A 23,604-nucleotide genomic window follows, 5' to 3' on the forward strand; every position below is an offset into this window, starting at 1 on the left:
AATCATCAATAGCACCCCTCTTCACTCTCAAAAGCATCCTGATTTGGATGATAAATTATATGACCACCTTGCTTATTATGTGAGTCACCCCAGACAACATACTTCACTTTCCCACATAAGTTTCACGTTTGTCCAGTGAAAATAAGGGAAGCTAATATACATGGTTATCCCAAGCATGACATTAGACAGTGTGCACAAGACACAGTCACAGGAGGACCCAGTATTCCCAGTACACCAGCTACCATGCCCAAAAGGTCTGTTCTCAGAGAGAAAGTATTCATCTGCATGTGTGAGGTCCTCACCTTTTGGTTGTCAAGTTGAAGACAGGACCTATATTTTCCACTTTCTACTGTGATATGGTCTATAAAATGGTAATGCGATCTATCCGTGTCCAGCAGCTGCACAATTAATTCTGTCATCCATCTGACCAGAAGATGGACCACACATGGGTACTTTAACTCCTACACTTTAGACCTTCTGGACTTTATTTATGCTCTCCACAAAGTAGGATTAAAATATGAAACAGTCTGAGTGAATGTGGTTCAGAGTGGGGGAGGGGAGTGGTCAGAGATCCTACAGACTGAATCACTAACTCTTAGCGAGTAAATTTGGTGAATTTCTTGCTTTCTCAAGCCAAAAAAAAAAAAAAGGGCAATGATAGAAGAACAGCTTCTTAATAAAATTATGTTAGGTATCTCACTTTAAAAATTAGGCCTAGGTCAGACTCACCTCTATAATCCCAGGACTTTGGGAGGCTGAGGTGGGAAGATCACTTGATCCCAACGAGTTTAAGACCAGTGACCAGTGACCAGCACCACTGCCCTCTAGCCTGGGCAACAGAGCAAGACTCTGTCTCAAAACAAAACAAAAAAAAAACAGGCCTAATTGTGCCAACAATCTTGAACACAAATCTGTAATATCAATCAGTGACTCAGAAAGCAACATAACTTTGCTATTTCCATTTGCAAAAAAAAAAAAAAGAAAGACAAGATGCTATCCCTTCATTGATAAACTTGTTAAATACAAATACATTATCTTTAAACAGTAAGAATATAATGTAATGTAACTGCCTCAATAATAAAACTGACCAATAACAAAACCCATAGAAAAATGAAGCAGAAAAAAAATAGAGACTATTCTAGTCCAAGCTTCAGCGTTAATATTTTTTTAAACAAATAACGAAAAATTATTATTCCCATTATCTTTTAATATGGTTATCCGAGGGATTTGTGTTGAATACAAGAAATCCCTCCCCGCTCTGACTTCTAAAGAAACAGGAAGGAAATGTTCAGCATTTTCATGCTCTAAATATAGCTACAAGAGGAAAGAGATGCCCATGGCAGCACAGCAATGACTTCAAGTCTGAAGCCCGACGAGGTGCAGTACAATAAGCTCTTCTGTGGACAGAGTCATTTCCTATCAAGGGACGTTTCCAGAAACAGAAAAGGGCTGACTCCACTCTCAGAAATCCAGGTACAGCAGCGGCAGAGCACCCTCTGGGCTGGTCTCACTGAGTGGCAAGCGGGAAGCCAAGAGGAAGTGCATTCCTATGGCGCTGACTACCTCCAAGCCAAGCCCCAGTTCCTAGGGGATGCCCCTCTCTCCAAAGCCATACACCAACAGGAAAACACCCCTGGCAACCATGTGCACAACATATTTCTTGGGCAGAGACGTATTTCTTAGAGTGCTGTTGTCGATGATATAACCTTAAAGCATACCAAGAGGAAAACAGGGGGTTAATGTGTATTTAGGGCATTTTCCTGCAGAATGTCTGTGGGTTTTCTCCACTTGAAAAACTGAAACTGAAGCTGAAATCAGACTTCTGTTTAGGATTCAGATAATTAAGACATTTGGCTTTAAATGAATCACATACCTTGTAGTGACAGATACGGCCTTGCTAGAGGAACGTTCTGACAAACTTGCCTCCTTGCATATGATAAACCAGTGAGCCAAGAATAGAGCTCAATTCTTTGACCAGGTCTAAGATAAAAAGTTGGAGATAAGCCCACACCCACTCTACAAACGCAACTGACAGCCTTGGAGAAAGCCCAAGTCAGGAGGAGGTCAACTCTTGAGGAAGAGGAGGGAAAGGGGAGCAGTGGGTGTGCAGGGTCTAGAACACACCACAATTCTACTGTACCCCTTGGCAAACTAGGGGCAGCCTATGGACTCCTTCTCAGAAAGACTTTTTTAATGCATAAAATAAAATACACAGGACTGCAGGGGAAATCAATGATATTGAAATACAGTTACCAAAATATTTTTTATATTTATTTATTTATTTTATTTATTCATGTATTTTGAGACAGAGTCTCACCCTGTTGCCCAGGCTGGAGTGCAGTGGTGCAATCTCAGCTCACTGCAACCTTTGCCTCTGGGATTCAAGTGATTCTCCTGCCTCAGCCACCCTAGTAGCTGGGATTACAGGCACCCGCCACCACGCTCAGCTAATTTTTTATTTTTGGTAAGAGACAGGATTTTGCCATGTTGGCCATGCTGGTCTCAAACTCCTGGCCTCAAGTGGTCCGCCCACCTCGGCCTCCCAAAGTGCTGGTATTACAGGCATGAGCCACCGCGTCTGGCCCCCCAATTTTTTAAATTGGGATATGGCAATACCTGCAGCTTGTATCTTAGCACATTAAATAATACTATCTAGCAACAGGTGCAACAACCACCATAATTTCAAAGTGGTGATGAATACTGATATTTCAACACACCTGTTAATCATCTCTAATGTGACATGAAAATATTAGATTTCTATTGGTGACAAAGTCACAAACAGCACTAATACTACTGTGACTTATGTCCAACCTTCCAAAGTGAAAGAATTGCCAAATTTTGGCTAGAAGTTAGTGAAAATGAAAGTGTAATATTTTCCCATGCAAGTTCACAGGTTTCCCCGAAACCTTATGCAGTTATGAAACTCATGTGACAACCTAATTTTACCTTCCATTTCTGCAGTTTTTCCAGAATAATGCAGAGACCTACATGGGAGCCAGGCCCAGCAAGAGCCAAAAACCACCTGTATGCATGGGAGGGTGGAGGTTGTACAACAAGGACAGTCCACCACCCATGGCTGTGGCTCGGGGAGGAGCACTATGGGACCAATATCTCTATTTCTGCTATACCCCACACGTGGGCCAAGGTTTCTTTTTTTTTTTTTTTTTTTTTTGAGATGGAGTCTCACTCTGTTGCCAGGCTAGAGTGCAGTGGTGCGATCTCGGCTCACTGCAACCTCCACCTCCCGGGTTCAAGCAATTCTCCTGCCTCTGCCTCCCAAGTAGCTGGGACTGCAGGCACGTACCACTATGCCCAGCTAATTTTTGTATTTTTAGTAGAGACAGGGTTTCACCATGTTGGCCAGGATGGTCTCGATCTCTTGACCTCGTGATCCGCCCGCCTCTGCCTCCCAAAGTGCTGGGATTACAGGTGTGAGCCACCGCACCAGGCTGGTTTGCTTTTTTAAAAAATGCTTCACATTAAAAGTATTAATTCAGCTGAATCATTAGTCTAGAGAAAAAACATTACTTTACAATTCATTTCCCCTAGTGCAATGTTCTAAACCCTATCAGTCCCAAAGCCCCCGGGGCTTACAGTGAACTTATAACACTCTCTTTACTATCTGAACCAAATGCTCAGATAACCTACCTAAACACAATTTCAAACATATACATTTAATGTCCTAAGATTGACAGAAAAGACAATAAAGGAAAGTAATTTATGACAAATCTAATGTATTTCAATATGCAATTAGCTGGGCCAGACCACTCTAAAAGACATAATGGAGCCATTAGATGCCTTCATTTTAATGTGAAATTTTTAAAATGTGTCATGTCAGCTACAAAGATGGACTGATACAGGTGATGTGCTAATTCTACAGGTAACATGAGTTTCCAAAATGGTAAATTTCCTAACAAAAGAAAGCACAACCTTTCTTCATTAACTGGAAACGTTGATGTTTACTTAAAATGTGCAACGATTATTTGCTTATACCTAAGTTAGGTCTAGGTTCAGATTTTGCTTGTCCATTATTGTCTAGTGGGTAACAGGAAACATTTTGTGATACACAACTGTGCTACCCATTACAGATGTTTAGCATCCCTGGTCCCCATCCAGTAAATGCTAGTAGCTCTCCTCAATCACTGACAATCAAAATTGCCCCCCCAAATTGCTGATATGCCCCCAATAACATTGTAGGGCCTGGGACTAGACCAGAGTCCTCTCTCCAGGTGCCACGCCCTGCCCACCCCTGGGTGATCTCAAGCTGGGCACTGAGGGAAAACCAGAACTGGCATTACAAAAGAAAGATCAGCCTTATTGTGTGGCTTACACCCTGTAACAAATCCCCTTACCCAGAGTTCTGCCCTTGGGACAGGAAAAGCAGAATAGGCAGGGAGGAGAATTAAGCAGCCAGACACATGGAAGCAGAAAGGAGAGCAACAAGGATTTGTGGGGTTCCTAGAGCCTCGATCCCAGGCTGCAGGGGGCTCCTGGACCCTATTCCTGTGTTCCTAATGTGAGTTCTCTCCTTCCACTGAAGCAAGGTCTGGCAGGTTTCTGTTGCTAGCACCCAGAAGAATCTTTATTAATTAAAGGCATCCAACCACCTGGAAGGACAGCCATCCATCTGAACAAAGGGCAGCAGCTAACATCAAAAACGCTTAGGAGTGAAACCATCCCCACAGGGTTGATAAGAATTGCATGCCAGGTTCTGGACTGAAATATGGTTACAATGAAGCACTAGTCAGGCTGCACCTTGGCCCGCTTCCCTGTTGCTAAAAGTCACATAGCACTAGATAGTGGCCATTTGCATCCCCATTGTTCCTATGAGTAGGAGTTCTGATATTGGGGTCCTAAGACAGTTTAGGAATTGATTTGCATCCCCATTGTTCCTATAGACAGGATCTCTGACAGTAGTATCATAAGGTCTTTTTTTTAAAGGATGGCTTAAAATGTTTTCAGACCCTGAATGCCAACAACCAGTTTGAAGACCCCCACAGAGGAACGGATCAGCATGAGAATGCAGGTGGTTCACCTCCCTGTCCCATGTTCACCCTGCACTTTTCGACCAATCAACAACCTCCAAGCTTGCCCCTCTCCAAAACCCTTAAAAACTCTAACCCAAACTCCTCAGAGAGATGGATTTGAGGTTTCCTCCCCTCTCATTCGGTGGCCCTTTGATTAAACCTTTCTCTGCTGCAACCCAGTTTCTCTACATATTGACTTGATGTGTGCAATGAATCTATTAAGATTACAGGATAACCTATTCTAATGTCAATAAACGGACCCTATTTGGGGGATTTTTCTCAGATTTTACCTAAGCTCTTCATGCTGTAGTTTAAGCTCATTTATTTTGATTCCATTCTCACTGACAATAAATAAATGGGCCAGGGACCATCCTTCACCTGGCATTTCAGATTCTACAAAGACATATCCAGATCCCTCTGAAGTTTTTCTGCCTCAGCTCTTTCTCATCAATCCCATGAGCCACGCAACATAAATAACAATGTTGTCCTTTCTTGACAGGCTTGGAAAAATGAAGGTATTGGAGAAATTTGGCCTTTAAGGAGCCAATTAAATCTGAGTTTTAAAAAAATTCCAAAGTCTTTTCAACCACAGAAGTCCATGATTTAATGTCTCTAAATTTTATTCTGCTCAGATATAATACCACCCTAATTCAGAAACGTGGCAATAAGGCCCAGCTGCCAGAAAGGTGGTGTAAGAGAAGCTAGGATCACTGTTTCTTTGCCTTTCCCACTAATGGACTCCATTATATCACCAAAAAAGGCACTGCTGGGATCTAATGGATAAATAACTAGCACTTGAATGGAGTTTGTGCCCATTTTAATTCCAGTTAGTTTCCACTAGAAAGCCTTATTTAAAATTAAATTAAGAAGGGGGGGCATAACACTACTTATAATGAAACAATTTAGAAATGCTTGAGAAGTTTCCTATATAAGCCAATCGGGTGTAATGTTAGATGGCAAGGACCTAATTGTTGATTCCAAGTAAACAGAGAAGGGTGAGTTTTCACATCCGCCACGTGTGTTCACTGTCATTTCTACAAGGGTATGAGGAGACCAAAGGGTCACTTGAACAGGGTCTTCCAAACAGAAGGTCACAACTAACTGATGGGTTATGAAATCCATTCAGTGCAAAGGTCAGAAAACTTTTTCTTCTCGGGCCAGAGAGTAAATACTTGAGACTTTGTAGGCCAGATCATCTCTTATCAGTCACAACCACTGGCCTCTGCCATTGTAGTGTGAAAATAGCCATAAACAACAGAAGAACAAATGGGATTGGGTATGTGCCAATAAAACTTTATTTACAAAATAGGCAGCCAGTCACCTGCCGCCTGACCTCTGACCAAAATTTTTTAAGACAATGAAATAGAACAAAACAGAAAACACCAGAGGCCACGATAAAGGTTAAGTACTTTTTATGAAACTTTTCTTACTGTTATCTACTTCCATATGTGAGCTCTGATTCAGCATGTATTTCTTACTCCAGGGTGGGGTCAAAAGCCACCATATTACAAGATAAACAGTTTCAGAAAGGAAAACTAGTCTGTTTCTGAGTGTAATTGGTAAAAATATAAAGGATTTTAATGGTTTTCTAAAAAGGGAAAAAGGGGCAGATATAATGGACAAGTCCTTGAACTTAAGTACAATCTTAAAAGAATATTAGTTACAAGTAACTAACAAAAAGATTTTTAAAAGGACACTAAAATTACTTTCTACACTATTCAAACATCTGATACGAGCTGTGCATCAGTTAACCACTGCTCTATAGCAAACTTACCCCAAACTCAGTGGCTTACAACAACCATGGATGATTTACACATCTCTACAGGTCAGCCAGTGGGTGATTCAGGTGACCCTGGCCGACCTAGACCTGCTCAGGAGACAGCACACAGCTGACAGGTCAGATGGCATTGGCCGGTCTAGGATGAAATCGGCAAGCACAAACCTGGCCCCCTCCACTGGGCTAGCCTGGGCACGATCTCATGGAGGTGGCGGGGTCTGAAAGTGCAAGCCCAGTCCTGTAAAAGGATATCAGAAACAGCCTCTTTTTACAACTCTGTTTATACACAGCATGTGCTAACATCCCACTGGCCAAAGCAAGTCACATAGTCAAAAGGGGGCGGGGAACCAGGGTGGGGGAAGAAGGAAGGAGGAAGAGAACCTGCAAAGTTATAGGGCAAAGAGTGTGGATAGTGGATACAGGGAGTTCAGGGAGGCCATTAACAGAGGCCAATAGTAAAAAAAAAAAAATATATCAATCTACCACAGGCAAATATTTATCGTTTATCATCATCACCCTGGCAGAAGCAGAGAGGTTTTACATTATTTTAACGTTTTCCATTACCATTTCTCACTGTGTTTTTGCCTTATCGCTTGTAAGGCAGAAAAGCAGAGTGAAAAGAATACCAATTTCGGGAATTCAGCCTTTTGTACCCTGGCTCTGCCAGTTCTGGCTGTGTGACTCCAGGCAAGTTTCCTTTGCACCTCGGTTTCCCCACTGTAATAGTAGTGTGGCCCGAATTGGTGGGTTCTTGGTCTCACTGACGTCAAGAATGAAGCCGCGGACGCTCGCGGTGAGTGTGACGGTTCTTAAAGGCAGCGTGACCGGAGTTTGTTCCTTCTGATGTTCGGACGTGTTCGGAGTCTCTTCCTTCTGGTGGGTTTGTGATCTCGCTGGCCTCGGGAGTGAAGCTGCAGACCTTCCCAGTGAGTGTTACAGCACATAAAGGCAGTGTGGACCCAAAGAGTGACCAGCAGCAAAATTTATTGCAAAGAGCAAAAGAACAAAGCTTCCACACTATGGAAGGGGACCCCAGGGGGTTGCCAGTGCCAGCTCAGGCAGCCTGCTTTTATTCCCTTATCTGGCCCCACCCGCATCCTGCTGATTGGCCCATTTTACAGAGGGCTGATTGGTCCATTTTGACAGAGTGCTGATTGGTGCATTTACAATCCTTTAGCTAGACACAAAAGTTCTCCAAGTCCCCACTAGATTAGCTAGACACAGAGCACTGATTGGTGCGTTTACAAACCTTGAGTTAGACACAGAGTGCTGATTGGTGCATTTTTACAATCCTTTAGCTAGACACAAAAGTTCTCCAAGTCCCCACTAGATTAGCTAGACACAGGGTACTGATTGGTGCATTTACAAACCTTGAGCTAGACACAGGGTGCTGATTGGTGCATTTACAAACCTTTAGCTAGACATAAAAGTTCTCTGAGTCCCCACTAGATTAGCTAGACACAGAGCATTGATTGGTGCATTTACAAACCTTTAGCTAGACACAGAGTGCTGATTGGTGCATATACAACCCTCTAGCTAGACATAAAAGTTCCCTAAGTCCCCACCAGATCAGCTAGATACAAAGTGCTGATTGGTGCATCCACAAACCCCCGAGCTAGACACAGAGTGCTGATTGGTGCATACACAATCCTCCAGCTAGACATAAAAGTTCTCCAAGTCCTCACTTGACTCAGAAGCCCAGCTGGCTTCGCCTAGTGGGTCTGTGCCAGGGCCGCAGGCAGAGCTGCCCACCAATCCCACGCCCCGCGCCTGCACTCCTCAGCCCTTGGGCAGTCGATGGGACCCGGCGCAGCAGAGCAGGGGGTGGTGCCCGTGGGGGAGGCTGGGGCTACCGGGGAGGCTCAGGCCACTCGGGAGCCCACCGCCAGGGGGTGGGGCGGGGTGGGGCGGGGTGGGGCGGGGTGGGGCGGGGTGGGGCGGGGTGCGGCGGGGTGGGGCGGGGTGGGGCGGGGTGGGGCGGGGTGGGGCGGGGTGGGGCGGGCTCCAGCATGGCGGGCTGCAGATCCCCAGCCCTGCCCCGCGGGAAGATGGCTGAGGCCAGGCGAGAATTCCAGCGTGGTGCGGACGGGCCGGCAGTGCTGGGGGACCCGGCGCTCCTCCGCAGCTGCTGGCACGGGTGCTAAGCCCCTCACTGCCCCAGCTGGCCGCTCCGAGTGCGGGGCCCGCGGAACCCACGCCCACCTGGAACTTGCGCTGGCCTGTGAGCGCTGCAGCCCTGGTTCCCGCCTGCGCCTCTCCCTCCACACCTCCCCGCAAGCAGAGGGAGCCGGCTGCGGTCTCAGCCAGCCCAGAGAGGGGCTCCCACAGTGCAGCGGCGGGCTGAAGGGCTGCTCAACCGTGGCCAGAGTGGACACTGAGGCCGAGGAGGTGCTGAGAGCGAGCGAGGGCTGCTAGCACATTGTCACCTCTCAGTAGGACGGCTCACAATTACATAAGCCAGAACAAGTAAAAAAAGTACTCAGCTCAGCCAGAACAAGTAAAAAAAGTAAAAAAAAAAAGTACTCAGCTCAACATTTGGCCTTAGCAGACCTCAAACCTTATTTAAATACCAATGTTTTGGCAAATAGTTGATTTGAATATGTTCGAAGGGGAGAAGAACAGATCCTATAACAGTAAACCTTCTTTGCAAAGAAAAATAGTTCCTTTACATAAAGAGCAAAGAACCAGTTCCTTATTTGGAGTTTTGAGGACTGTGGTAGGCAGAAAAGGGGCCCCCAAAGATGTTCATCATATACTAATCCCCGGAACCTGTGTTTATGTTGCCTTACAGGGAGATGGCATTATATCAAGTACCTGTAGATGGGAGATTACGCTGCATTACCCTGCTTGGTCTAATCTAATCACATCAATCCTGAAAAGCAGAGAACTTTTCCCAGCTTGGTGAGAGTATCAGTGTGATGGCAGAGAGACAAGGACTCAGCTGGACATTGCTGGCATTGAAACTGGAGAAGGGGGCATGAGCCTAGGAACACAGGCAGCCTCTAGAAGCTAGAAAAGGCAAGGAGACCGATTCTCCCTTCAAGCCTCCAGAAAGGAATAGACACCTTGATCTCGGCCAGTGAGACCCATAAGGGACCTCTGACCTACAGAATTCAAAGAGAATAAATGTGTGTGACTTTCGCTGCTAAGTTTGTGGCTGTTACAGCAGCAATAGAAGTAATCTTGTAGTATTTCTATTAGAGACTGACAGTGAGGAAATAGAACAGTCACACTTGAAACCACTGAACTAGGAGGAAGAAACTCAGAAACTTAAGAGTATTAACCAGACGTGGCCTCAAAAAATGGAAAGCTGTCCAGACACGGTGGCTCACAAGTGTGAGCACTAAGAGAGACTAAGGCATTTTGAAAGACTAAGGCAGTAGGATCGCTTGAGGCCAGGACTTCGAGACCAGCTTGAGCAACATAGTAAGACTCGTGTCTCTCCAAAAACTAAAATTTTTTAAAAAAATTTAGCCAGGCGTGGTGACACATGCCTGTAGCCCTAGCTACTCAAGAAGCTGAGGCAAGAGAATCACTTCAGCCCAGGAGTTGGAGGTTACAGTGAGCTATGATTGCACCACTGCACTCTAGCCTGGGTGACAGAGAAAGACCCTGTCTCTAAAAAAAAAAAGAACTAATAAAACTTGAAAGTTGTATTTGATTCTGCTTACAGAAATAGAGAAAAGGCACTATTATAAAATAAGCAACTCATTACCATGAAAAACACTTTACAGGAAGAACAATAAAATCTTAATACACAGTATTACCAAGGATCCCCTACCTATACTACTTAACAAGCTGGTACTAGTGGAAAGGCCATAGTAACAAAATCCTTTCACAGAAACTTTCTGCAGACTTCCTTTAACTGATGGCTACTCCAAACCTGCAGCTCTCTGATCACTCCCTCTTTCTTTTTTCTTTCTCTCTTTCTTTTCTTTTTCTTTTCTTTCATTCTCTCCTTCTCTTTCTCTCTTTCTCTCTCTCTCTTTTTTTTTTTTTCTTTGTAGTGGCAGGAGTCTTGCTTTGTTGCTCAGGCTGGTCTCAAACTCCTGGGCTCAAGCAATCCTCCCATCTCAGCCTCTGAGAGTGCTGGGATTACAGGCATGAGCCACTGCACCCAGCCTCCACTTTTTCTTAAGATAACATTGACAGTAAGGTAATAAGCCCTAGTGGTGTGTGGACACACACACTCACATTCAGAGTCCCAATTTGTTGACCTGCATGAGACCATAAACTGTGCTAAGAGGAAAAAAAAAATGTCCACAGAAAGACTGATTTTAAAAGATGAACTCTGAAAGAGCATAATGACCAAATGGAACCTCAAAATCAGGAACACACCTAGGAATCTTTTTAAGGATAGACTAAAGAAACTAAAGTAGCTGAGTGTGCAGAACCCAGCCACGCAGGCACACTAGTAGAACCCTCCAAGTGTGGGAGGGGCTAAGTGATGCACCACTTTTCAGATGAGAAATCAGAATCACTAACCACAAAATCGGCCCACATGAAGACAGCCAGCTAAGTGCAGAAGCCTCATCTGCCACGGTCGGAGTTCACTCACGATGCCATGCTGCCTGGACAGCTCATCTCGTGACTCCAGCACGCCAGGCCTGGAGCTTCCAGCCTGCACCCATGAGAGCTCCATGACACTCCTTTCTTTATTGGACCTACATGTTTCTTTTGTTTTGGGGGGGTCGGAACAAGCCTGGCGGGGAAAAAACCTTTTCCTTGAAGGAGCTCACTGGACGTAAGAATTGCAAAGGAGGAATGGTGAACCTCTAAAAGTTGATCGTATTTACCCAGGAGAATTACATTTGTGTGTAATGTACAGTGAAGACTGCCCAATAACAATGTCATCTTTAAACCCGCCAAGCATAATAGCTAAAAATCAAATAAAGGAAGAATGTTAACATTCTTAGTCACAGAGACTAGAACTTTTTTACAGAGGGAAGGCAATCAAGATGAACAGAGGGGCTTGAAGCTGTGTTTGCAAAGGTCTTACACAGGACTGGGGACACCGCATGATGAAGATTACTGGGGGAAGGGAATAGAGGGAAACTCCCCTTCCCTGCCATATCCTCACCGGGTGGGGCCTCTAACCCTAGGTGCTCTAAAAAATTACAGGAAAGGGGAGGAAGGAAGTATACCAAACAAATACTAAGAAAGGTGCCAAAGGAAAACAGAGAAATCACACAGAGCATGAGGCAGAGATGGTACTTTCTCTTTGCATCCAAGAAAGAATCGGTCATTCAGAAAACTCCTCACCAGCATGGATGCTTGTAAATAACAAACTGGAGGTGAAAATAAGATGGTTTTAAAAAAAAAAAGCAGCTGCAAGAAGACTGATACCAAACTCCCTTATGTTGAAAGGTAGTAGTTACACACTGAATGTGTAGACAGAATTTGGCCCTGCTTGTGGCAGTGTGTAAACACCTAGCCACGTCCCCAGGGCACTGTGCGAGGAACCACAGAAGGCTATGAGCCTGGTCATCTTCTCTACTCTTTGAATCTCAATTTCCCAAGGGAAAAAATAGCTTCACTAAAGGAAAGCAGGTTATTTCAGGGCTGAAAGTAAGGACCAAGGTTTTTTATTTCTAAACATACAAAGGTAAACATCCCCAAAGAGAGTAACAATAAAGGGCTGATTTTTCTTAGTTAAGCTTTTCGGCTGCCTGCTAAAGAGAGTCTACTGGCCAGGGCAAAAACAACCTGAATGTGTTCTCAACCTTCTTTTTAATTTAATAAGGGAATTTCATTTAATTTATGTTACAAGTCTTTTGCCACATGTATAGAATTAAGCAACATTAGGAACTGAACAGATCTTTGGAGCGCGTTCAATCCCCTCTTACTTCTCAACCTAACAACTGAGGCCCAAAGTGGTCACATGGGCTGAATTAGTATGTTCATCTACATTTCCCTTTATCACTGAACTTAACTCTTCTGGGTGTGCATTGACCAGGCTTAGACTTTAAACTCCTTGGGTAGCCAGTGACTATTTATTTGGCAGAAGCATTCCGAATCAGGAACAGGTGAGGGCAGGAAAGGAAACAGGTGCTCACTGCTATGTCCAATGGGAAGATTCCACAAAGTATGGCGATCTTGGGTTCAGAAAAGCATTTTGTGTGGCCTCTGCTCTCTTTCTAGGACTCCGCAGACACTGCGGGAATGTCTTCACAGGCACCGTTTATCAGAAATGTTAAGGAATGGTCCTGATACCTCTTCCAGGTCACTCCTCACTTACCCCATGCTCCTAAAGAAAGGAAATCAATGCTGAGAGGAGCCAGGAGCCCTAAAACACAGAGAATTAATAAGAGTGAAATGTAAAATCCAGCCCAGACTGGATTCTTATCATGTCAAACTTAAAAGGTGACATGAGAAAGGGAACCCCTCATTCCAAAGGATATACGTCACTTAGATTCTCCCAGCTGGGGATGGTAGGAGGGAACTGGGCCACACCAACCTGCTCCCTACCACATTCCAAAGTGAAGCTGGGTGTGAGCACACAGTGGGCTCCAGCGAGGAACAGATGCCCAGTGGCCATCAATTCTCTTCCTGTATCATTGCTATAAACAAAGCAGGCAGGCACCCGTTATCAACTGTTACCAATTGTTCCTGTGGGACCACAGAGGAGATGTGAGGTCCAGCTTTGCCACTGCTGCCTGCTGGTGAGACTTTGAGAAAGTCCCTCCACCTCTCTGCACCTCGGTGACCTCAGCTAGAAAGAGGAGGGCCCTCCCTGCAGTGCCCCTGGGTATCTATGAAGCCCTCTCGGCTTAGGTTGGAAAGAAGGTGCTGGCTAGTACAGGGCATACTCACCAGCCTTAACCACTACTCACAGCCCAACCCACACTGGCTCTGGACCTAGACCACCTGGCTTCAAATCCTTGCTCTGCCACTGAGTAGCTGTTTGTAACCTTAGCTAGATTTCCTGACCTCATGATGTTATGGTCTCTCCATGTATAAACGTGGAATAACAACAGAATCTACCTCATTGTTGAGCGAAATACCTGTAGTACAAAAGAAGCATTTGCAATAATGCCAATCGGAGAAGGTGGATTTTTTTCATCGCCATCATTCCTATTTTCTTGTCTACCCTTTCTTGAAGTTTCTCCACCAAGACATATAATAAAATCTCTACGATGATCACCAACATAACACACTCCCATGAGGGGACCCAGACATGGAAAAGACCCAAAACTAATAGAGTGGAAGACTTTTCTGTGTAGGATACTTATAATAATAATTTTTAAAAAACATTTTACCAGCATGACAGGACTTATAAGAAGTCTGTGCACCGAACTACAACTTTAAAGCGTGAAGTTCAAACAGGAGTGGGTGGGTGGCACATGTTCCCTCAAGGGCCAGCCACAAAAATCACAAAGGGATACAAATAAGTGAGGCTGTTATTATTCTAGGGATAACCTTGAAGTGCTGACATTTTAAAAAGTAAACCTATTGCAAGCACCAGTAGTTAACTCTTACTAGTAACAGAAGTACTTGGGTGTAACTCACTCCTGAGTTCACTTTGTCAGGAAATAGAGTGGAGAAATATTCCTTAGCCATTGCAGGGAGCCACCTGAGCAAGGGTCAAGGTCCAGCAGGCATTAATGCCAGCCTGGCAGTGAAGGTGACAAAGAGAGAGTGCTAGTTTACAAGACAAACTGCTCCCACCAAACCAAGCCACAGTAGCTTATAACCCTTGCCTGTCCTGATTTTTAAGACTGGGCAGAGTCCCGAGAGGAAAGCCCTGTTCCCATTCCAGAAGATTGTATGTTTAGACAAGAGAACTGTGGGATTTTGAACAAATAAAGTGATTCCTCCAACCCCTCCCATGCACACACATAGCCCTGCAGATATGACAAAGTCAGGGAAGGATGCACTTAATTGTGGCAATGAAAAAAATAAATACAACAGTCCAAATGGGCAAACACACAGCTCGAGTCCAAACTCCTCTAGCTGAGAACGTGGTTACAGTGCTAAGGCTCCTGGGACCCACCTTGGCAGCTTTCCAAGAGCTATTAGTTTGTATTAACACACAGTAAGAGAAGGTCTGCTAAATTAAAAGTGAGATAATTTAGGAGGACATCTTTATACCCAGCACCAGCCCAGTGCACGGCACATGGCAGATGCTGGAAAAATGCTCATCAGCAGCCAGCATCAGTCACAAATGTGGATGTTGACATAGGATGTAAAACAGTATAGGGATATGGCTTAGATTAGAGACTTTAAGGGTTGGAGAGATCATTACTTAATTTCAAAGAGAAATTTGAAAGTGTAGCCATCTTCTGGCTACTAAGAGTGATTCCATACTTCAAAGCAATTATTAACATTAAAGGCAGCCTGGTAAAACCTGCACTGACAAGTCCCAAATGCTTATTTATTTCTCATCCTATCTTCTCAATTGTCACCCAGATAGCAATCCCCCTGTATAAAATTATTTCCTCCCTTTTCTCAAGTATCATCTGAATTACAGTAATCAAAACTACCCATCAACCTGTTCACCTGACACCAGGAGCCTTCCCCAAACTTTGAAACTCACCATACGAAACCCCCAGAGACAAAGCTAACAGCACACACTTTCCTGAGGCCTGTTATAACAGCATCAACACAGAATGCCACCCCCAACCACTCCTCCTCCATGCCTCCTAGGGCCAGGAGCCCATGACACACAAGGAGGAAGGAAGACAGTGAGTCCCTACTGAGCTTAAAGCCTCTTGAGAAAGAGCAGAGCAGTCACCTGTCTGTATGACCCTGGGAAGGAGAGGACATAAACTTTCCAACCCAGATCTTACAGATGACTGCTCTGCAGTTTTCTACACATCTCTGCAGGGTACACTAGTCACTGCCCGTCCCCTGCCAAAATTAATCCAGGGATGTCTCTGTAGTGACTTAGATCCTGAGACACATGGAACATTAGGGAAAAGTTGTGTCAAATGTCAGAGTGACAACTAGAATGGTTCCTGGGAACTCATACTTCCAAAGGCCTCCCCGTCAGCTAGGGTAACAGGGGAGTCTAGCATTTCAATGCTTTTGGAGGACAGCTGGGCAGAAGGTGGGTTGCTTATTTTAAAACAAAAAAAAATTGAATGGGATGAGAGATTATGTGAATTCCTGTGATCTCTTGAGGTCCCTTCCAGCTTCCAGATTCTACCAAAGAACATGGCATATGCATGTACATATGCACACACCTCTTTATAAAAATGTATACAGATGTGGGAATATATATAAATGAGTACTATATTCACACTTCCAAACACAAAGCACTTGAAATGCACACTGCTGAGGAGATCCAAAAGCCCATGAGCTGCTCTGCAGCAGCAGTTGGAGCATACGGTTGCCACCGGCAGATCTGGGCAGAGCCCTCCACCCCTCCTGCCATTGCAGTTCACCTTAAAACCAACTGGTGGCTGCTTGTGCAGGTGCAAACCCTGCAAAGCTCCAAACCAGGACTGCAGATTCCTTTCTCCTAATGACTCCAGTCACGAGTGTCCCAGAGTGAAGAAGGCAGGCTGAAACAAAGGAGGAGATGAAAGAAAAAGCCCAAACCCTATATCCAGGTGGAGCCACCCCAGCAGAGGCAGATGCCAGACAGAGCAACTTCCTTCTCCTCTTCTCCCAGCCCCTACAAAGGGTGAAACAGTCACCCTCTTGCCCCTCCTCCATCACCTTGCTTTTCAGGGCCTCTCCAGGTAAGGCTGACAACATGGGCATTTAAATGAGCATTTAAAAGCAGGGTGATGGAGGAGGGCAAGAGAAAAAAACTAAACTGGAAAAAACTAAAAAGCTCTCTAGAAAGGAGAGGTTTGCACTAGGCCGGGCACGGTGGGTCACGCCTGTAATCCCAGCACTTTGGGAGGCCGAGGCAGCTGGATCACCGGAGGTCAGGAGTTCGCGACCAGCCTGGCCAATATGGTGAAACCTCGTCTCTACTAAAAATTAAAAATTAGCCGGGTGTGGTGACGGGCGCCTGTAATCCCAGCTACTTGAGAGGCTGAGGCAGGAGAATCTCTTGAACCCGGAAAGCTGAGGTTGCAGTGAGCCGAGATCGCACCATTGCACTCCAGCCTGGGCAACAAGAGCAAAACTCCATCTTTAAAAAAAAAAAAGACAGGAGAGCTTTGCTCTAATCTTTACTGCCAGATAAATCTGAGGATGCCCATCTCAGCCCTGAACAATAGCAACAAAAATAATTTATAGGAAAGCAGTGAGGACGGGGGGAGGAGGGTGAAAATTCATTCACCACAAATCTCAGATGCTTTGCCCTTCATGAAAAACTGTTCAGTGATTTTCTCGGAACAGACAAGGGAGTTCTGATGCAGCCGTAAGGCTTAGGATGTGCATGACACAGAGATTAACACTGGCGAGTCTCTTGGAGTAAAAACCAAGTTGATCAGGTCCTGACAATAAACTGGGGGTGGGGGTCAGTTCAACGACCCAGCTTCCCACTCGCATCTCCTTAGAATGAGATACCTCTAACACTTTGGTCTGGGTGTGTTTACAAGTGCGATGTTGCCATCCACCCGAACCCCACACACAACTGAGTTTGCCCCTTCCCAACTTCACAGACCCAGAAGTACTCATCTCCCCTAACTGGGCCGCCAGAGCCAGGTGCAGATAGCGGCGGCCGCCCGGGGCCAGGCCTGGCAGTCGGTCCCAGGAGGGCCGGGCCCTATACCGAATCCATCCACATCGCCCGGTTCCCGCAGCCCTGAGGAGCCAAGCACCCCCTCTGCGCTCCAAACGCCTCTGGACAATGCAAGCGCCACCCCCTTCCCTCTTCGGCTCTTCCGCGCGGCGGCTACAAAACCGCGGCTTTGTGTGTGACAGCAAGTGTATGCGCGAGCGTCCCTGGGCTCACACACCCCCTTGCACCCCGCCTGCTCGCCGCGCCAGGTCCGGGCACCAAGCGGGCGCACCGCGCGCGGGTCCACCAGGCTGAGAGCCGCGCTCCAGGCCTCTGGCCACCCCGCCACGGGGAGCAGGGGCTAACACCCACGCCCCCAATCCCGGCTGTGAGGGCAGCCGGGGAGAGCAGTGCGCGTAGCTCAACTGAGGCGAGGCAGGGGCCAGGGGCGCGAAAGAGCCACAGGCGAGAGCGGCGCCCACGACTCCCTAGCCCCGCCGCCCCCAACTTTGCGAGCTGAGGGCCGGGAGTGGGCCGGGGCGGCTCACGACTCGGCAGGAAGTTCCCAGGGCCGCACTGAGCATGCTCTCGGGGAGTGTGTGCGCGGGTGTGGGCTCTGCGCTCCCTGCAGCCTCCCAGACCCGGCAGCAGCGCTGAGCGCGCCGGCGGGATCGCGGACCCGCGGGCCGTCCCCTAACAGCCGGGGCGCCCCCGGGCCTCCTGGATCCTCTGGCCCGGAGCGCCGGCCCGCCGCATCCCTCCCCCCTAGGGGCTCGGGGCCAGCCTCCCTCCTTCTTCCTTCCTCCCTACTGGCCCCTGGCCGAGCCCGCCCAGTGCCCCTGGGTCCCGAGGACCCCGGCCCGGCCCGGCCCACGCCTGCGGCGTGACCCCCACTGGGCTCCTCCGCGGTCCGAGCGCCCATCTGCCATCCCCGGCCGCTCGCCTCCAGCCCGCGCAACCAGAGCTTCCTTTGGACTGTCCCTAGGAATGCCTACAAGCCCCCTCGTCACGGGGCCTGGGGGGTTCAGCCTCCCCTGGGAGGGGCTGCCCGGGACAGGTGGGCTCGTCAAGGCGCGTCTCCCGGCTCCACTCCGGCGTCCTGCAGAGCGGCCGGGGCCGGGGCACCCACGCAGGCGGCAGAGGAGCGACGGAAGGAAACCCCCGACCGCGCCGACCCCGGTGCGGGCTCTCCTCGCCCGCGCCTGGTTCCCCGTGCCCCCCGCGGTCCCCTCTGCGCGCATCACCCCGCGGGGATGACGAGCTCCCTCCGACGCGATCACCCGGATCCGGCAGCTCTTACCTCCTTGTTGGGCAGCAGCAGCAGCCGGGAGCACCCGCCGGCCGCCGTGCCCACGCGGCCCGAGGCGCGAGGTTGCGACGCCCCGAGCCTGCGGCGCGGCTACCTGGGCTGGATCGCGCCCGGGGCCGCCGCCGCGGGAGCCGCAGGGCCGCCGCCGAGCGGGCCGCGGCAGGGACGGTCTGCAAACTACCAGCCCTGGCGGGGCCGCGCGCGGCGCGTCCACACTCAGCCCCGAGACGCAGCAGAGGCGCTCCTGTGGGAGCTCAGTCGACCAGGGCGGGAGTCCGTCCTCAATTTCTGGCAACCTTCCCCTAGCCGACCTCACCAACTTCTCCCCGCTTCTGGGCTCGCGGCTCTAGGAGGCAGAAATTCCGGCCGGGGACGTTTGGCAAACTCCCCGCCCCCGGCCGCGCGCTCAGCCAATTCGGAACGCCCCAGCTTCTCAGGGGCCGTCGGCAAACTCTCAACCCTGTCTAGGAGGACTTCTCCCAGCCACTCTGTTCCGCAGCCCAAGGGGAGAGAAAGGAGCGAGCGGGACCTTCTGATCGCGGCCATAAATAATATTCTAACAAGGTCAGGGGCAGTGTGCAAATATTGATATGACGATGCATCCTCCGGAGTGGTGCAGTCCAAGCCCCAAAGGACAAGGGACCTTCCAGCAGAGAAGCCCACTGATGGGGAGACTGTGGTCTCAACCATCTTAGAGGTGCAGGCAACTTTAACAAAACGCCCTGAGGCTCAGTTTCCTCTTTCGTAGAACGCATTACACAAAGCAGTATGTATACTGCCATTTGGTTTTTGTGACCTTGGGCAAGCCACTTAACCATTTGAATTCATCTTTATGCGCATAACAAATGCTGCTTCATGAGGTTATTGTGAAGATGATATGAAATACATGTGAAATACTTAGGGATATGTGGCACTTATAAATGAAATCCATTCTTTCTTCTCTGCCCTGCTCCCACTCCCGGATTTTAGGAACACTCTGGACGAGCTAGCTGAAAACTGCACTGTTGTAAATTCACAAATAAAACACATCCCGTGCCCTGAAGGCACCACAAAGAACATTGACTGACATGAGAGATTAAATCCAACCAAGCCCCAGGAGAGAGAATGCCATACATTTACATCGATAAGCATTATAGTTTCTTGTTAAGTAGTATCTGGAATGGAGGAAGAGTGGGCTATTGAGCTAGTGGTAGAATCCACAAGACCATAACCCCAGCAATTTCCAGACCCCATAACCAGTCACTACATCCAGACCTCATAAGGATTCATGTTCAGTGTCCCCTCATCTGCCCTGCAGGACTTCACCCCTACTTCGTTGTCCTCTCTGGGGTCTTATTTCTTGGACTTAGCTCGCCCCCACCCTACTACGCACCCTCCCCACCAGAGGTATTTACAAACGAGGATCATGGAATTTTTCGACCCTAGAAATGATTCAGTCCCTTTCCTTCATTTTGTAAGTGAGCTCATAGCTGGTTGAGGTCTCCGGACCCCAGGACCTTTTAATAGGGCATATCCATAGCCTCTCCTGCACTGAGCAAGCTCTGGGCTTTGGGCACCTTATGTCAATCCTGTCTTCAAGTTTAGCTGGAGGAAATGGCTCTAGCACTTCCTGACCAGATGAGCCCCAAATTATCAGCCACTTGGCTCCTCAGCTGTTAGAAACTGTCAAGTCAAGATACTCAAAAACCACAGGGAAATCTGCAAGGCCAGGATGACTAAGAAAAGACCTTTTGGTGAAATCCCGGTAATGTTCTGAGGCACGTATTTCCCTCAGTCCCTTGAGAGAAAATAGTATCTTTAGCTCTCCCCAAGCACCAGGAGGGAAATAGAAGAATGGTGACATCTGGTGGCCGGGACTTGCTGTACTGGATACAGATCATGTAGATTGTAATCATAATAGATTGGATTTGAAGTCAAGTTCCCACGGGTGGTTAATAATGGTACCACCTGGCTGCCTAGAGATTTCTGAAAGGCATCAATCATTTCAACTTTATGAACCCACTGCTATAGAGGATATTACAGATGGTTTTTGTTTCAGGATATTTTTTATAAAAAGTATATGTGTATATAGAGAAATTAAGTAAATTCGTTTGTATACACAAATATGCATTTTCCATATTTGTATTACATAGTCCATTTATTTATATAAATCATATACTTGCCATGCCTTTAAGAAAAAGTAATACTAAGTTGTTTTCCCCACAGTTAAGATTACAATTTTTATTATTAATTGCTAAAGGATACTGTTTATGGACATAAGGATGCTTATTAGGATGCAGCTGTATATTTCATCACATCCTCTCAAGAGACAGTTCATTACAAGCTTAGGAAGAAAATAACATAGCAGGATTTCAATAGTGAAAGCCCTGGCAGCTGATGGCCAAGGTCGTGCATTCCTGGTGAACAGAGATTCATTTTTAGCATTTCCACCACTTGCAAACAATGGGTGTCAGGTTAGAAAAAGAAAGATATTTAGGACTATTTCACAACAATGCAACAGTGTCTGCTGGTATTGCTAAGTCTACTCTAACTGTATTGCTTCATTTCTTTTCATTTGTCTGTCACATGTATAGTACTTTAAATAATTGCTCAATTATAAGCATAGTAAACACAGCTTTTTACATATAATCAAGTATAGTCAGCCCTCCATATCTGCGGATTTCGATCTGTGATTGATTGAATCTGAGGATTTAGGATCCTCCAAATCCATGCTTACAGACGGCCAACTATATATTGTTTCTCAGCATCTCTTACTAAGCTGTATGTGAATTACATTTTAACAATTCATGGAGTAGATTTTACTATACGTATTTCATAGAAAAAGAAGCCAAGACTTAGTAAAGGTAAGTAATATACTTACAGATAGGCACTGTTGATAAGGATCACAGCCAGGATTGAATCCAAAGTTTGCCTGACTCCAAAGCCCAGAACCTTTCTATTACACCATGCTTCTCACCCCAGATAACCAGGAAGAAAGGAAGATCCATGCCGAAAGTACTGTGAATAATACAGTAAATATTAAAGGGGATATTTAAGGTACCCTACATAGACCAGGTTTCTTGACCTATTCAAATTGCATGAAAATTATAGCAACAAAATAACAATTATGTATGTAAACCTTATAAAGCTGGGACCCATGTGGTTCAGTCTTGGAACTGGTGTCTGTGAAATAAACAAATGAAATTGTTTTTCTGCCCAGGACCTGAGCTCTAATGGCTTGAGGAATTATCCACTATGTAATCTTGGTACAAGGTAAAACCTCTGATGGTAAAGGTGCTGACCAAATTTTTAGGGCAGCATTGCTAGTGGTAGTGCCCAGTGGCTGATGCCATAATGTTGATGATGTAAGCTGTGATGCCTGGCAGATAGTGATCCAGGTGACAGTATCTTCACCTTGCCAGATTTTAGGAGTTCTTTCTACGTGCATTCCTCTGGCCTCTGTCTTCTTCTTCTTTCTTCTTTCCTCTTTTTTTGAGACAGATTCTCACTCTTTTGCCCAGGCTGGAGTGCAGTGGCATGATCACAGCTCACTGGCAGCCTCGACCTTCTAGGCTCAAGTGATCCTCCCACCTCAGCCTCCCAAGTAGCTGGGACTACAGGTGCAGGCCATCATACCCAGCTAACTTTTTAATTATTTTACAGAGATGGGGGTCTCTCTATTTTGCCTAGGCTGGTCTTGAACCCCTGGGCTCAAGTGATCTTCCTTAATTAGTCACAGTAACTTTCTGTTGCTTGTGGTTAAGTAGCCTGACTGATACAGACATTTGAATTAACAGGTGTAGACCCTAAGGGAAATAGATGAAATCAGGGATAGGTTATCTAGTCTGATTAAGGTTGAGGGTTCAAAACTTGGCTTCTTTAAAGGTCTTTGATGCAGGCAGCCTATGGTATACAGTGGCAAAAGTTTGTTATCAACTGTATACATCTACAATGAAGTACCCATTGAAATCAAACTTTTGGGTAACCAAGTGACAACTGAGCAATAAGACTTAGGAATAGGCTGGGTGCGGTGACTCACACCTGTAATCCCAGCACTTTGGGAGGCCGAGGCGGGCAGATCACAAGGTCAGGAAATTGAGACCATCCTGGCTAACATGGTGAAACCCCATCTCTACTAAAAATACAAAACATTAGCCGGGCATGGTGGCAGGTGCCTGTAGTCCCAGCTACTTGGGAGGCTGAGACAGGAGAATGGCATGAACCCGGGAAGTGGAGCTTGCAGTGAGCTGAGATCAGGCCACTGCATTCCAGAACAAGACTCTGTCTCAAAAAAAAAAAAAACCAAACAACAACAAAAAAACACTTAGGAAAAAGACTCTCACAATAAGACTGTGAGAGTAAGGTGGTTGTTTTTTATGGAGCCGAACAGCTTTTTTTTTTTTTTTTTTGAGACAGTCTTGCTCTGTCACCCAGGTTGGAGTGCAGTGACGCGCTCTCGGTTCACTGCAACCTCTGCCTCCTGGGTTCAAGCAATTCTCCTGCCTCAGCCTCCTGAGTAGCTGGAACTACAGGTGCATGCCACCTTGCCTGGCTAATTTTTTGTATTTTTAATAGAGATGGAGTTTCACCATGTTAGCCAGGATGGTCTCCATCTCCTGACCTCGTGATCCACCCGCCTTGGCCTCCCAAAGTGCTGGGATTACAGGCATGAGCCACTGCACCCAGCCTGAACAGCTTTAAAAAAGAGAATTATGAGCTGAAACTCTTACATTTTCAGCTCAAGGTACCTATAAACCAGGGCTTTTCTATGACTTCTGAAACAGACAAGCAGAAAACCTTTTGATTTTTAGCAGGTGGAGGCCAAAATAAGTGAAAAAAAAAACTCAACTATTAATCGTTTGGATTGCTGAATTACAAAGTCACTTGTATT

The 23,604-nt window shown here is 46.7% G+C and overlaps 1 protein-coding gene across 3 annotated transcripts in view; it reads right to left on the reverse strand.

Annotated features, from left to right (window-relative positions):
* Nucleotides 1-19,112, reverse strand: part of MGAT5 (alpha-1,6-mannosylglycoprotein 6-beta-N-acetylglucosaminyltransferase) — a 330,207-nt gene extending 311,095 nt beyond the window's left edge. For all 3 annotated transcript variants that reach the window (XM_034954099.3, XM_034954098.3, XM_063595173.1), the window contains exon 1: nucleotides 18,726-19,112. The gene's annotated coding sequence lies outside the window, so the exon portion shown is untranslated. The remainder of the gene's footprint in view (nucleotides 1-18,725) is intronic.
* Between the last annotated feature and the right edge of the window lie 4,492 nt (nucleotides 19,113-23,604).

Source organism: Pan paniscus, chromosome 13 (assembly GCF_029289425.2).
Source record: "Pan paniscus chromosome 13, NHGRI_mPanPan1-v2.0_pri, whole genome shotgun sequence".
In the NCBI taxonomy this organism is placed as follows: domain Eukaryota; kingdom Metazoa; phylum Chordata; class Mammalia; order Primates; family Hominidae; genus Pan; species Pan paniscus.